The sequence below is a fragment of the Neopelma chrysocephalum genome, unplaced genomic scaffold, assembly GCF_003984885.1.
Source record: "Neopelma chrysocephalum unplaced genomic scaffold, ASM398488v2 Primary Assembly neopelma1_187, whole genome shotgun sequence".
Taxonomy (NCBI): Eukaryota; Metazoa; Chordata; class Aves; order Passeriformes; family Pipridae; genus Neopelma; species Neopelma chrysocephalum.
This window is the reverse complement of record NW_020897849.1, coordinates 1,768,711-1,780,531: the sequence shown is the minus strand read 5'-3', so window position 1 is coordinate 1,780,531 and position 11,821 is coordinate 1,768,711.

Below are 11,821 nucleotides of genomic sequence, written 5' to 3'. Positions count from 1 at the left end.
CAAAAATCCTCCCATCACTGTCCCACTGCTTCCTTCTGCCAAAGCCAAGCACCAGGTGCTGAGGCCAGAGGGTATTTTCCAACACGGGACACAGGACACGGTCACCCAAAACCTGCCTGGCCAGAGGACTGTGCAGGCAGAAATAAAAGGTGGATGTTCCGGGAGCTCCTGCCTGGAGGGAGCCCAGGACACGTGTCCTTGTGCGGATGGATGCGGCTGTGCCTGGGGCAGCTGAGAGCACACAGTGTTCAGCACTGCTGTTCCCAAGGGCTCCAGGGGCTGGAACATCTCACGAGGAGCGCTGCAGCCTCACCCTCAGGGTTTTCCTGGCATTTCACCAAGTCCCACAAGTACAACCTATTCCCAACACAACAAACAACACGCTCGGCATCGCTGGCTTCCCTCTGCCCTCCCACCCCTCCCGTGGGTTTGCTCTCTTTTTCCCTAAAAACAATTCTTCCATAGCTGCCTCTGCTAAACCAACGATGGACCCAAGCCCTGAGCACCTGAGGTAAACCCCAGGTTTTTCTCTTAGAGATGCAGCTTCTTTGTGCTGTCCTTGCTCTGCGATGGATTCCATGGAGAGTAGGAGAGGTGAAGAGATCTCCACATCACTCACGAGTACCTCAGCTTGAATGATGTCCTGTTATTTCCTCCCAGACCTGTGGCTTTTTACCTGCAGTGACCTTGTTTACCTTGCAGAGAAAGGGAACATTTATTGCAGAGTGGAGCTCAGCTATAGCTTTTCAGCCAGCGATCAAAACACTCGAAAGCTAAGAGCAGCATTTGAATTTAAAAATCATAATTAGAGTGCCCAAGAGGCAGAAGTTGGAAGAGGGCAAGGAACGAAGCAGGGGGTTGGAGGAAAACAAAGAAAGGCATGAGAGGAATCTGCGCTTTGAACAGAGAGTCCTGAATATCTTGCACCGGCTACTTCAAATTGGGCACTGAAAATTAATAGATTCTTTGACCTTCGTTTCTCTGTGCTCTGGTTCTTTGTTTGAAAAGCAGAAATCACAATACAGCCTCACCAAGAAAAAAAAAAAAAGAAAATATGTCATCACAGCAACTGCTTCAGCCAAAGCACTTGGATGCTGCAGAGATGAGGATGAAGGAAAAAAAAAACCAACCCTGTATGGCTCTTCAGCAAGTGAGTACCACCATCGTGTGCAGGGAGCGGGGCAGCGTCCTCTGGAAAAAAATAACTCCCCAATGGTGTAATTAAGGATGGAGCACAGCACACGCACCCGTGGGGGCTCCGTGGGCAGCCTGAAGGCAGGCGTCTCCTAACTTTTAAATGCTTTCTCAACCTTGTCACTTCTGCTGTTATTTTGATGGGTTTTACGCATAGTTTTACGCTCTACTATATTAAGAGCGCGTCTACGTATCTTGCAAATAACTCTCCCAGCAAAACCTGGCATGTATCCACAGACAAAGCAGGGAGGCTGCTCGCTCTGGTCTAAGGAGCTTCATGCTGTGCTTGGGAAACTCCAAGTACAGGATGGGTGGAGAGTGGATGCAGAGGAGCCCGGGGGCAAAGTGCTCGGGGTGTTGGCGGATTAGAAGCTACACTGACCCAGCAGCCATGTCCTGGGCTGAATCAAAAGAAAAATTATCAGCAGGTCAAGGGAGGTGATTCTGCCCCTCTGCTCTGCCCTGGTGAGGCCCCACCTGCAGTGCCATGTCCAGCTCTGGGGTCCCCAACATGAGAAGAATGTGGATTTGTTGGAGCAAGACCAGAATAGGCTTTGGAGATGCTCTTAGAGCTGGAGAACTTCTGCCATAGAGACAGGCTGCTAGAGTTATGGTTGTTCAGCCTGGAGAAGAGAAAGCTCCAGGAAGACCTGAGAGCCCCTTCCAGTGCCTAAAGGGACTCCAAGAGAGCTGGAGGGGGACTTTGGACAAAGGCCTGGAGTGACAGGACAAGGGGGAATGGCTTCAAATTGGCAGAGGGCAGGGTCAGACTACATATGAGGAAGAAATTCTTCTGTGTGAGGGTGGTGAGGCCCTGGCACAGGTTACCCAGAGCAGCTGTGGTTGCTGCATCCTTGGAAGTGTTCAAGGCCAGGCTGGACACGCCTTGGAGCAACCTGGTCTAGTGGAAGCTGTCCCTGCCCATGGCAGGTGGATTAGAACTAGAGGATCTTTAAGGTCCCTTCCAACCCAATCCACTCTATGATTCTATTTTTGTGATTCTGTAATGTCCACACCATCAGATTTCTGCACTGGACCCCACTGTGAATGTACCACTGGATTTGTTGCTGTGGTCTCTGCAATAGCTGCTCTTGCTGCCACGCAGGACACAAGAGGAGAGTTGAAATCCACATGCCCTAATTCTGGAGTCTTGCTCCTTTAAACACATGTGGGAGGGAGGGTTGGTAAATCCTTGGACAGTTTTTCATCTTGCCTCGACTGGGCTGGGCTTCGGGCTCAGTCTGTTGTCTGGTCCCTTGTCATAGCTGCTGTTGTAATGATTCATCCATCTGGTTTTCTGGGAAATGAAAATGAGCTAGGGAAATGTTTTTTTCTCTCTTTTTTTGGCTGTATCTTCCCTGAAACGATTACAAGTTTGCACCCACTGGAGTTGACGGGGGTGAACGAGTTTTACACATCACTTTCCGCTCGCTGGAGCAGACAGGGAAGCGCTGAGAATCCCATTCCTCAAAGTCAGACCATGACGGTTTTGCCCTGAACTGTGTTTCCAGGAGCAAAAAAGGATCCAACAAAACCCATCAGAAGATTCAAGCTGCCTTCAGAGGGTGCACTGGACCAAACCTCATGCTGATGCACTCCGGGGACCACGTCCTTTCCTTCAGCTGGCTCCTCTCCTGCCTGAGCTCTCCAGAAATGATGTGGGATGAGCTGCAGTGAGGCAGCTTGGAAAGAAATCCAGGTGGAAAACATGGACACTGAAGGTCTTCTCACTGGATTTAAACGGCTACTCTCATGAGTGGTGTAATTTATCATAAATCAGATAAATATGAGGGGAAAAAAAAATCCAATGAGTTCACACTGGGTGATGTTCAGTCTCAGAGTTCAACAGGAAGTCACACTGGAGATTTTTCTTGTTGATTTGCACAGTAAGGACGAGACAATGTACCCATCCAGCTGGGAACAGCAAGGTGACCCACTTGTTGGGTAAGGAAAGTGGCACTGCAAACTTTCTTTGCCAGCAGCCCTTGAAAACACTGTTTTAAATCAGCCAGCTCCACAGGAGAGCTCCTATTTCTCCTTGCTCCAGGAACACATCCTCCTTGGTCCCAGCTTGGTTAGAGGTTAGACTGGGACAGCAGCAGCTTGCCTGGGAGCAATCACTCCTCCATCCAGACACGTATTAATAAATTTCCATCAAACGGGTCACGCATCAAAGTTCTCCTTTTCTATGCTGCTGGAGCAAACCTTCCTGTGACAAATTCCTCCCCTTGCACCAGTTCTGTATCTGTTACAAGTGACCCCTGTGAGAATCAGATCCTCCTTGAACCCACCAGCACAGGAACTGCCCTCCTCCCTGGTCGAGCATCCTTCCTCTCCCGTCCCCACTTTTTTTTTAGATCTCCTCACCAGCCTTTACTCCATGATTTCATCCGAAGTGGGTGGTGAGTTCACTCTCCCCCGCGAGCAGCCTCTTCCCAACGGCTCCTGGGATCCCTGCCAGCTCCTCTCCACCCACGGCCTCTCCCGACGAAGCAAAACCACGCAGCTCCCGCTGCTTCCCGGGCCAAAGGCAGCATCTCACATCTGGTGGGCTGGCTCGGGAAGGGAGAGGGGAGCCAAGGAGCACCTCGCTGGGGGCACGAGCACCAGCGCTTTCCAGGGGTTGGCACTTCCACCCTCACTCCGCACCCCAAATGATCCCCGGCTTTGCTCCCAGGAGACAGCGATGGGTTATTGAACTGACTCTTGAAGGCTCAAACATTGGAAAACCAAACTTAGTTTAGAAAACAGCTTGCGGATTCAAAACCAAACGAAAACTGCCTTTTTTTTTTCCTTTTTTTTTTTTTTGAGCTACTCCTACGCATAAAACCTCTGCGTGGATTTAAGCATTCCCAGCCCTTGCTAAGGCAGGAGCACCAGGCACTGAAGTCCACTGGTCCCAGGGCTTCAGAGACTGTGGAGCCAAACACCCAAAACCAGATTGGATTAAAATTTTGAGTTTGTTAAAGCAGAGCATTAAAATTGAAAACAGAGCACAGGACAGGTTGTCAAACCTCTTGGGTTCTTCCCTCCGCTCTTTTGCCACGGTTTTAAGAAAAAAAAAATCAATCTTTTGACTATTCCTCCCGATGCCATTTCTGGGCTGGCAGCCTAATTCTGACGCCGGTGATTTATAGGCTTTGCTTGGAACGCAGCGCACAAGTACTTCGCTTTTTCACTCGCCCTTTCTAAACGTTTTTAACGATCTGCTTCCTCAGATCTGTTTACATTTGGGACATTAAAAGCTAAGCAAGAACTCCATTATGAGCAAGAACACCATAAAAATTCCCCCATTGCCAGAAAACATCTCAATACGGTGACAAACGTAGCCACGCTCTGGTCCTGCTGCTCATCCGTGGGAAGGCTGGTTTATAAATTATTCATGAGTGTCTTAAAATTTCCAGGCTAATCTCAACTAAAAAGTGGGGGTTTTTTACACCATTGTTTCACTCTGAAGTTCTCCAACTGGAATTTTTATCTGCATAGTGAAATCTGAAAATTTACTTGTGCTGAAGGTCTTTTCTCTTTTTTTTTTTTCAAACGCTTCAGTTTTGATTTCAGTTCTCACACTGCAAACGTAGCGGAGAGTCTTTACACGGCAACTTACTTGAAAGCCTGGAAGTCCGTGATGATTTCCATGAATTTTGTGAGAAGCTTAAGCTCTCCCAGATGTGATTTTTGAGCAGGTTCTGATCTATAAAGGATTTTGGCACCTTTCGGCTGGCAACGCCATCATCGCAAGGCATTCCTAGTAATGAAGAACTACTTGGGGGACTATCAAACTCTTCTCCTTCCAGTCTGTTCCACAGTAAGGATGGGCAAGACTGAAGATTAAATATTGTCAAAATCTAATGGAGAAAATCACTGTGTGGTCCTCTGGAGGCTATTAACAGACCAGTTAACTCACCTGTGCTTATGGCTTTTACAGCTGCCAATCTGTTTTGGGATTTTATCCTGCACAGGGGCATGTGAGTATGTGCCAAGTAAAATCATTAATTATAAATAAATCCCACTGGGTTTTACATTAACGTCGCCACATGCAGCAACTTTATAGTAGTACAAAAAGTAGTGTTTAGAGAAATGAAGTTCAAAGAAATGCCTTACATTCCCTGGTGATGTCCATGCTCTGCACTGCCATGCACTGCTTGGAAAACTGTACCATAGCTGGCTACCCCACACAGTTCTTGGACATCCCTTCCCAATCACTTCATCCCAGGCTGTGCTGCTCTAAATGAGTGTCAGTGTCGGGCTTTACAGACTGGAATCCGATCAGAGATGTGCAGGGCTTGACTCGTTAATTGCTTTGGAAAGCAGAGCCCAAGAAAACCTCTCCTCTGCAGCAGAATGTGAATCACTCTCGGCTGTGAGGGTGGTGATGCTCTGGCACAGGTTGCCCAGAGAAGCTGTGGATGCTCCATCTTCAAGGCCAGGTTGGATAGGGCTAGGAGCAACCTGGTCTAAGGGAAGATATCCCTATCCATGGCAGAGGGGTTGGAACAAGATGGTATTTAAGGTCCCTTCCAACCCAAACCATTCCATGATTCCATGAACACTGCTAGCACCAAAATACTGAACTCAAATATCCTTGTGATCCCAAGCCTCACCTCTCCTCTTAATGCCAAGTTGACATTAAAAAACTTCTTTGACAAGGAGAAAATGGACTCCCAGGGACTGAAGACAACTCATCTGCTGCCAAAGCAGGTTCTCCAGAGAGCAATCCTCAGGAAGAGACAGACACAATGCTGAGAAGGCAGCACAGATAGAAGCTGCGTGTAAGGTGACTTAAACACCCAGCAATTCAAGCAGCAGAGCAGGCAGCCACACATCTCTCCATGGATGCTATTGGAAAATTGTTGGAAAGCAAGTAAAGAGGGAGAATGACATAAGGAAAACAAATTGTTGCCTCTTATTTCAAGGAGTTGAATGGGAACATCTTCTGACCCAAGGTCTGTAACTACCACACTGACCAGTACAAACACACAGAAAATCCTCTTGCCTGCTCAAAAGCAGAGGTGGGAGCACAGAGCTGCTCCACCTTTTTAAGCCTGGAACCCATGTCTGGATGTTTCAAGGGGAGATGCACCTGCAGAATCTGACAGGCACAGCTGGAGAACAGAATCCACTAGTGGGATGGACTGTTGTCACAAACTAGGAGAGCTCTCTGTGGAGAGCAAATCTGTCCTGAGTGACGTGTGAAGTGAGAACTTCTCACCATGGGCAGCTTAATTCAGGCTGCTTCTCTGGAGTTTGCTTCATTGTCCTCACTGGATCCGATTTACCAGAGATGACTAGAAATTCTAACACTGTTTTTGTTAGGATTACCCAAACAAGTAAGAATTCGCTCTCCTGGCACCTTTAAACTGCTGTGAGCTCTAACAGCCCGTTTTACTGCACAGCAAAGCTCTGCCAACACAAGCCTCTGCTGTTTCATGCTTAGAGAAGGTCCCAGCAGGACTCGACCAGCCCCCAGTAAAACCCACAATCCCCAAATTTATTCTCCTCATACCTCTGCTGTCCATTATGGCACTGGAAATGTGTGCTAAGGACACGGCAGATCCCACACAAGCAGGTTATTTTTGGTTACCGATTCTCAAACTGGCTTGGAAGAAATCAGGAAGCATCTTGCAGAATATCACCATGTTGTCTTGTTTACTGTTCCACTCTTTCATAAGCATCTTATGCCTGCATGTTTCAACCGTGTTGAAAATAATACATATAATGATGAAAATTACAGTTCTGACCCTCCATTTATTTGTTGTGGAAACAAAGCAATTCTCCACCATCATCTCAAGCTCCTACTCAACGTGAGACAGGGTATTTGCCCCCCAGATTCCCAACATACGACGGATTTCACAGAACATCCTTATGTAGAAGCCAGACATTTTGAGATTGGGATGCAAGATCACCAAAGTTTCAGACAAATTAATGTAAAAATCGAAATTTAGGCTCTATGTAGTAAAATGGTTTCGTGACTCATTAATAGAAAAAGTGTACACTCTAAGACACTTCTGAAATATTTTTGCACTGAAAAATTCCCAAGAGACTTCAGGGTTCCCTCCCTCTCATCCCACCATCCAGCACCTTTTGTATTAGTCTGGAAGTGAAAGTTTGTTTGGAGGAAGAACAGCTGACTTGCAGTGCTGTTTCTGGCTCAGTCCAACCATTTATTTCATTTTAACATCATTCCAGAACACCAGCAGCTGGACAAACTTTGCTTGGCCATCAAGGAATCCCCCTGCACGTTACATCTTGCAATTGCTACAGGGTATCCAACAGCAGGATGGAGCAGACTTGCAAACAAATAGTTTAAATTATACACTGTGGTCCTGGAGTGGTGTTTTGAGACTGGTGCTGGCTTTGTAAGCACCATTTTGCATCTAAATCTGTGTGACAGGGAAGACTGTCTTCTAGAAGGTTGACTTTTCTAAAAGGCCAAGAGTTGAGAGCAAACAGCATCAAAAAAAAAAAAGAAAAAAAAACCCATACGCTTCTTTCTCATCTGTAGATCTATTTTACACTGAAATGTTTCTCTTCAAGTATTTTTCTTCCTTCTTTCATCTTTTCTTTCCCTGTTGCTGTAGGGAAGATCCAACATGGAACAGGACACAATCCTGTGTGAGAACACATGGGTACACCAGCAACAGTGCTCATGTCTGAAATTACTTTCACGAGATCCAAGCACTTGGCAGCTGTTTTTTCTCACTGTATGGTGCAAACAGAAGAAATTACTGCAGGTTAAAACCCTCTTACCTTTCAACATAAATAAGTAAAATGTCGTTAATCTTCACCTGTTTTTGTGTGATCACTTTGTAACTGATTCTTACCTTAAGATTAGTTTTTGTGCTAACAAGTTTCCCTGAGTCCAGACGTTTTGATCCTACACACACCGTACAAGCAGCAAAACTCCAAACAGATCCATCTGCTCCGTCAAGGACTTCACATGAGGAATCATTCAAGCAACAGTCTGTATGGGAGCTACTTAGGCAAGGGATGTACTTAAAACACGATGATTACTTTTAAGTCACACTTCCAGAATGCAACACTTCATTCTGTACAGCTTTTAACCTCCACAAGAACATCTGTCGAAACCCTTAAAATATCCATGTGGGCAGGTGTCACCCCTCTGCATCACACTGCAAAACCCTCATGCTGCCAGCCAGTCTACTTTTTCTGTATTTTAGTAATTTTTGTATTAATTGAAAGGCTAACCTACAGTCTTTTGTACTAAACACAGCACTACCCACTTCTCAGAGTTTAAACAAGACAGATCATGAGGGTGGTTTCATAAATGGATGGAAGTGATAGACTAAGAAAAGGTCCCATACTCTTCATATAAAGCCTCTTTTAGTTTGTGATAATCTTAGTTAGAAATAAAGCAATGGCAGCATATCACACAATCATAGAATAGACTGGGTTGGAAATGACCTTAAAGATCATTTCATTCCAACTCCCTGCCATGGGCAGGGACACCTTCCACCAGACCGGGTTGCTCCAAACCCTGTCCAACCTGGCCTTGGATACTTCCAGGGATGGGGCAGCCACAGCTTCCCTGGACAACCTGTGCCAGGGCCTCACCACCCTCATAAGGAAGAAGTTCCTCCTAATATCCCATCCAACCCTTCCCTCTGTTAGTTTGAAGCCATTCTCCTTTGACCTCTCCCTCCATGCCCTTACCCAAAGTCCCCCTCCTGCTTTCAAAATATTTTCATATAGTAAAGAAAAGATGGAAGGTACAAGAGAAAGGTAAATTTGCTGCCAACAACCAGCCACAACCTTAAAAATGCCTCTGAATACTCAAGATGCCCCAGTTGTTCACAAAAACATTCCTTTTAGTTTCCCCATATGAAATAATAGGAAAAGCAGTCCACTGCTGAATTCACCAGGACATCCAGGAAAACATCCCCTGTTACAGGGATGCAATGCTGTAGGTTGGTTTGTGTTATTAACTCCCAAAAAGCTGGATGCAGAATGAGAAGCTGTTTGAAACAAGATTCTCAGGCATTATCTTCATGGATAATGAGATCCTGCTGGAACTGGGGACATGATCCACCTTCAAACTCTGCCTCCGGCCAGTTCTGTTTCACTGAAGAGCTGAATTTTCAGGTAAAACTTCTTAAACACCCCTGGAAAGATGACTCAGGTCTTTTATGGCTTGCACTGCTCAGAGTGTACGAGAGGTGAATGCAAGAACTCCCAGGCTGGCACTGAGATCTTCCATGAGATCTTGCTTTCAGCATGTCCAGAGTACGGGAATTGGAGATTGGAAAGCTTCCTGCTGCTCCTTAGATTTCCTCATACTTCACAGACAGGATCATTAAACCAACAGGGTGGGGCTTTTCCTCTTTTATCTCAAGTCCACACTGGTTTTTCTCACTGGGAAAACCGTCTCCCTTTGTCTTCCCTCTCAGCACCTTATGGCTTTCCAAACCATTCCAAGTATCATCTTTATGAAAAGGACCTAAACCAAGACCTCGTGTTAACAGATTTTACATATTCCATCTATCAGAGACTGCATTTTCCCTGAGGAAAATTCTCCAGCTATATAAAACCACCTCGCAAGAATTTATAAACTCCTAGTACTTGTGCATTCAGCAACTCCATTCACTAAAATGACACACTTCCCTGTTTTCAGCCCTAGATGATGCCATTAAAGATTCTCTCTGGAGCCTCTTGTACAAAAAGTCACGAGGAGCAATTCCCCAATCACTATAACCGATTTCAAATGGTGCTAGAAAATATTATTGACTCTGAACACCAAAAGAAATCAGTCATCCTCTAAAGGGGTTACGGAGATCTGCAAGGACGAAGAGTTAAGTGCTGGATAGTATCTGACACTGGAGAATCCCCAAACACTTGAAAAATGTTAATTAATCACCTCTGTGGCATTATTCGCTAACAAACATTAAAAGCATTATTAAAATGTTGATGAGAAAACAAAGGTACAGTGAAAACTTTCAAAATCAACCATTAGCTACACACGTCTTTTAATACAGTGAAATACTTATAAAAATATCATCTTGAAGCACTTAAAAATTCTCCAGATTTCAGTAAACTTGGACAACGTGACCAACTACAGTGTGTTCCAATTCTCACAGTTGTTGGTGCTGGTCATTTCCATCAGCTACAACGAGCACATTCAGCCATCAAACTGTGACCTGAACACCGTAAAGTCACACAAAGTAAATAAAATATTCTCACCTGTCAAACACGCCGCAATGAAAAAGCAAGACACGCAGCTGGGATGCAAACAGCATCCAGAATTCCCAGCGCTTCAGTGCAGAATCACCTGCTTTAAATTCTATTGTGTGTCTCGTATGATACATGTACAAGGTGTTTACAAGGTTGATAATGAACCAACAAAGACGTACCCATGTAAGGCTAAAACATGTTTTGAGCTGAAAAAAAAGTGGAGTACATACAGTTCCCTTCCTAATTCCTCACCATATTGTATGAACTAGCTGTGCTAGTTTGTACCAGTCGGTGCACTAAAATCAACATCTTCAATATTGAGCTGGAATTCTGTGCTACACTTTTTTGTGTTGTCTCTGTCTCATGAGCCCTCCTCTGGTTCCGAAGCTGCCGTTCACCACTCACAAGTATTATAAACATGCTGACAGCAGAATTCCTGCCTTTGAAATCACACACTGCACAGCTCTCCCAAGAGTCACTCGGGCCACAGACCCCCACGGTCCCAAGGGACCTCATTTGGTGGTGGAGCTAATTACAACAGCAGAACCACACAAGGAAGATGTTGACCTTCTTTTCTTTTCCTCTGAGGCTTCTGAGGATCCGTTTCCCTGATGAAGGCAGGCATTCTTCCTCCAAGAACACTGATTTCAAATGGTGCTAGACAATGAATAGTTAAATCTAAACCACCATATGAAACCAGCTTCCTGAGGGAGCTTGTGTCTAGCTGGGAGGATATTCCTGTAACAATAAATTGGAAATGCCACAGAAGAATACCTAGCCATGTCGGGTTTTTATTTTTCCTATTAAACAGTTGATGCTTTTTTCTTATTCTTACCCTTGATTTTGGTTTGAGTCACCAAATGTTCACTTCTGTTTTCTATTATATTGCTACCAACAGCAAGAGAATTGCTTGCAGCAGTGTCACTCTGAAGAATTTTGTTAGCCAAGCTTGAACAACATGTACAAGGCTTTAACAAGGAATGAAGGGCCTTCATCCTACTTGTGTTGCTGTCTTCTATTAACACATTCTGTCTGCTGAGCTCTGCCCACAGCACAGCTACCTCCAGACACACCAGCAAGGGCAGTGCTGCTGCAAACTCCCTCTTGTGACGGCAAAACACGTGTGACAGTTTCTCCTGCAGGATGTCACCGTGTCTTCATTTTAACAGCAGCAGCCGAAGTACCAGCGTGGGACAGAAGCTACACGTTAAGGCCTAAATGCTGAATATTCAAGGGCCATGCAGAGAGCCTGAAAACCTGCCCACCTGCCTGCTAGCCCTGGCTGAGGTGGGATTTGCAAATTAGGGAGAAAGTGTGTGCCCAAACCTAACGCTGAGGACTGCATTGATTACGGATTGTTCAGACCTGGCACTCACCACCTGGAGCCAGCACTACTTCTTAGAAATCTGACACAGGGCTTTTTCCTGGAAATCTGCTA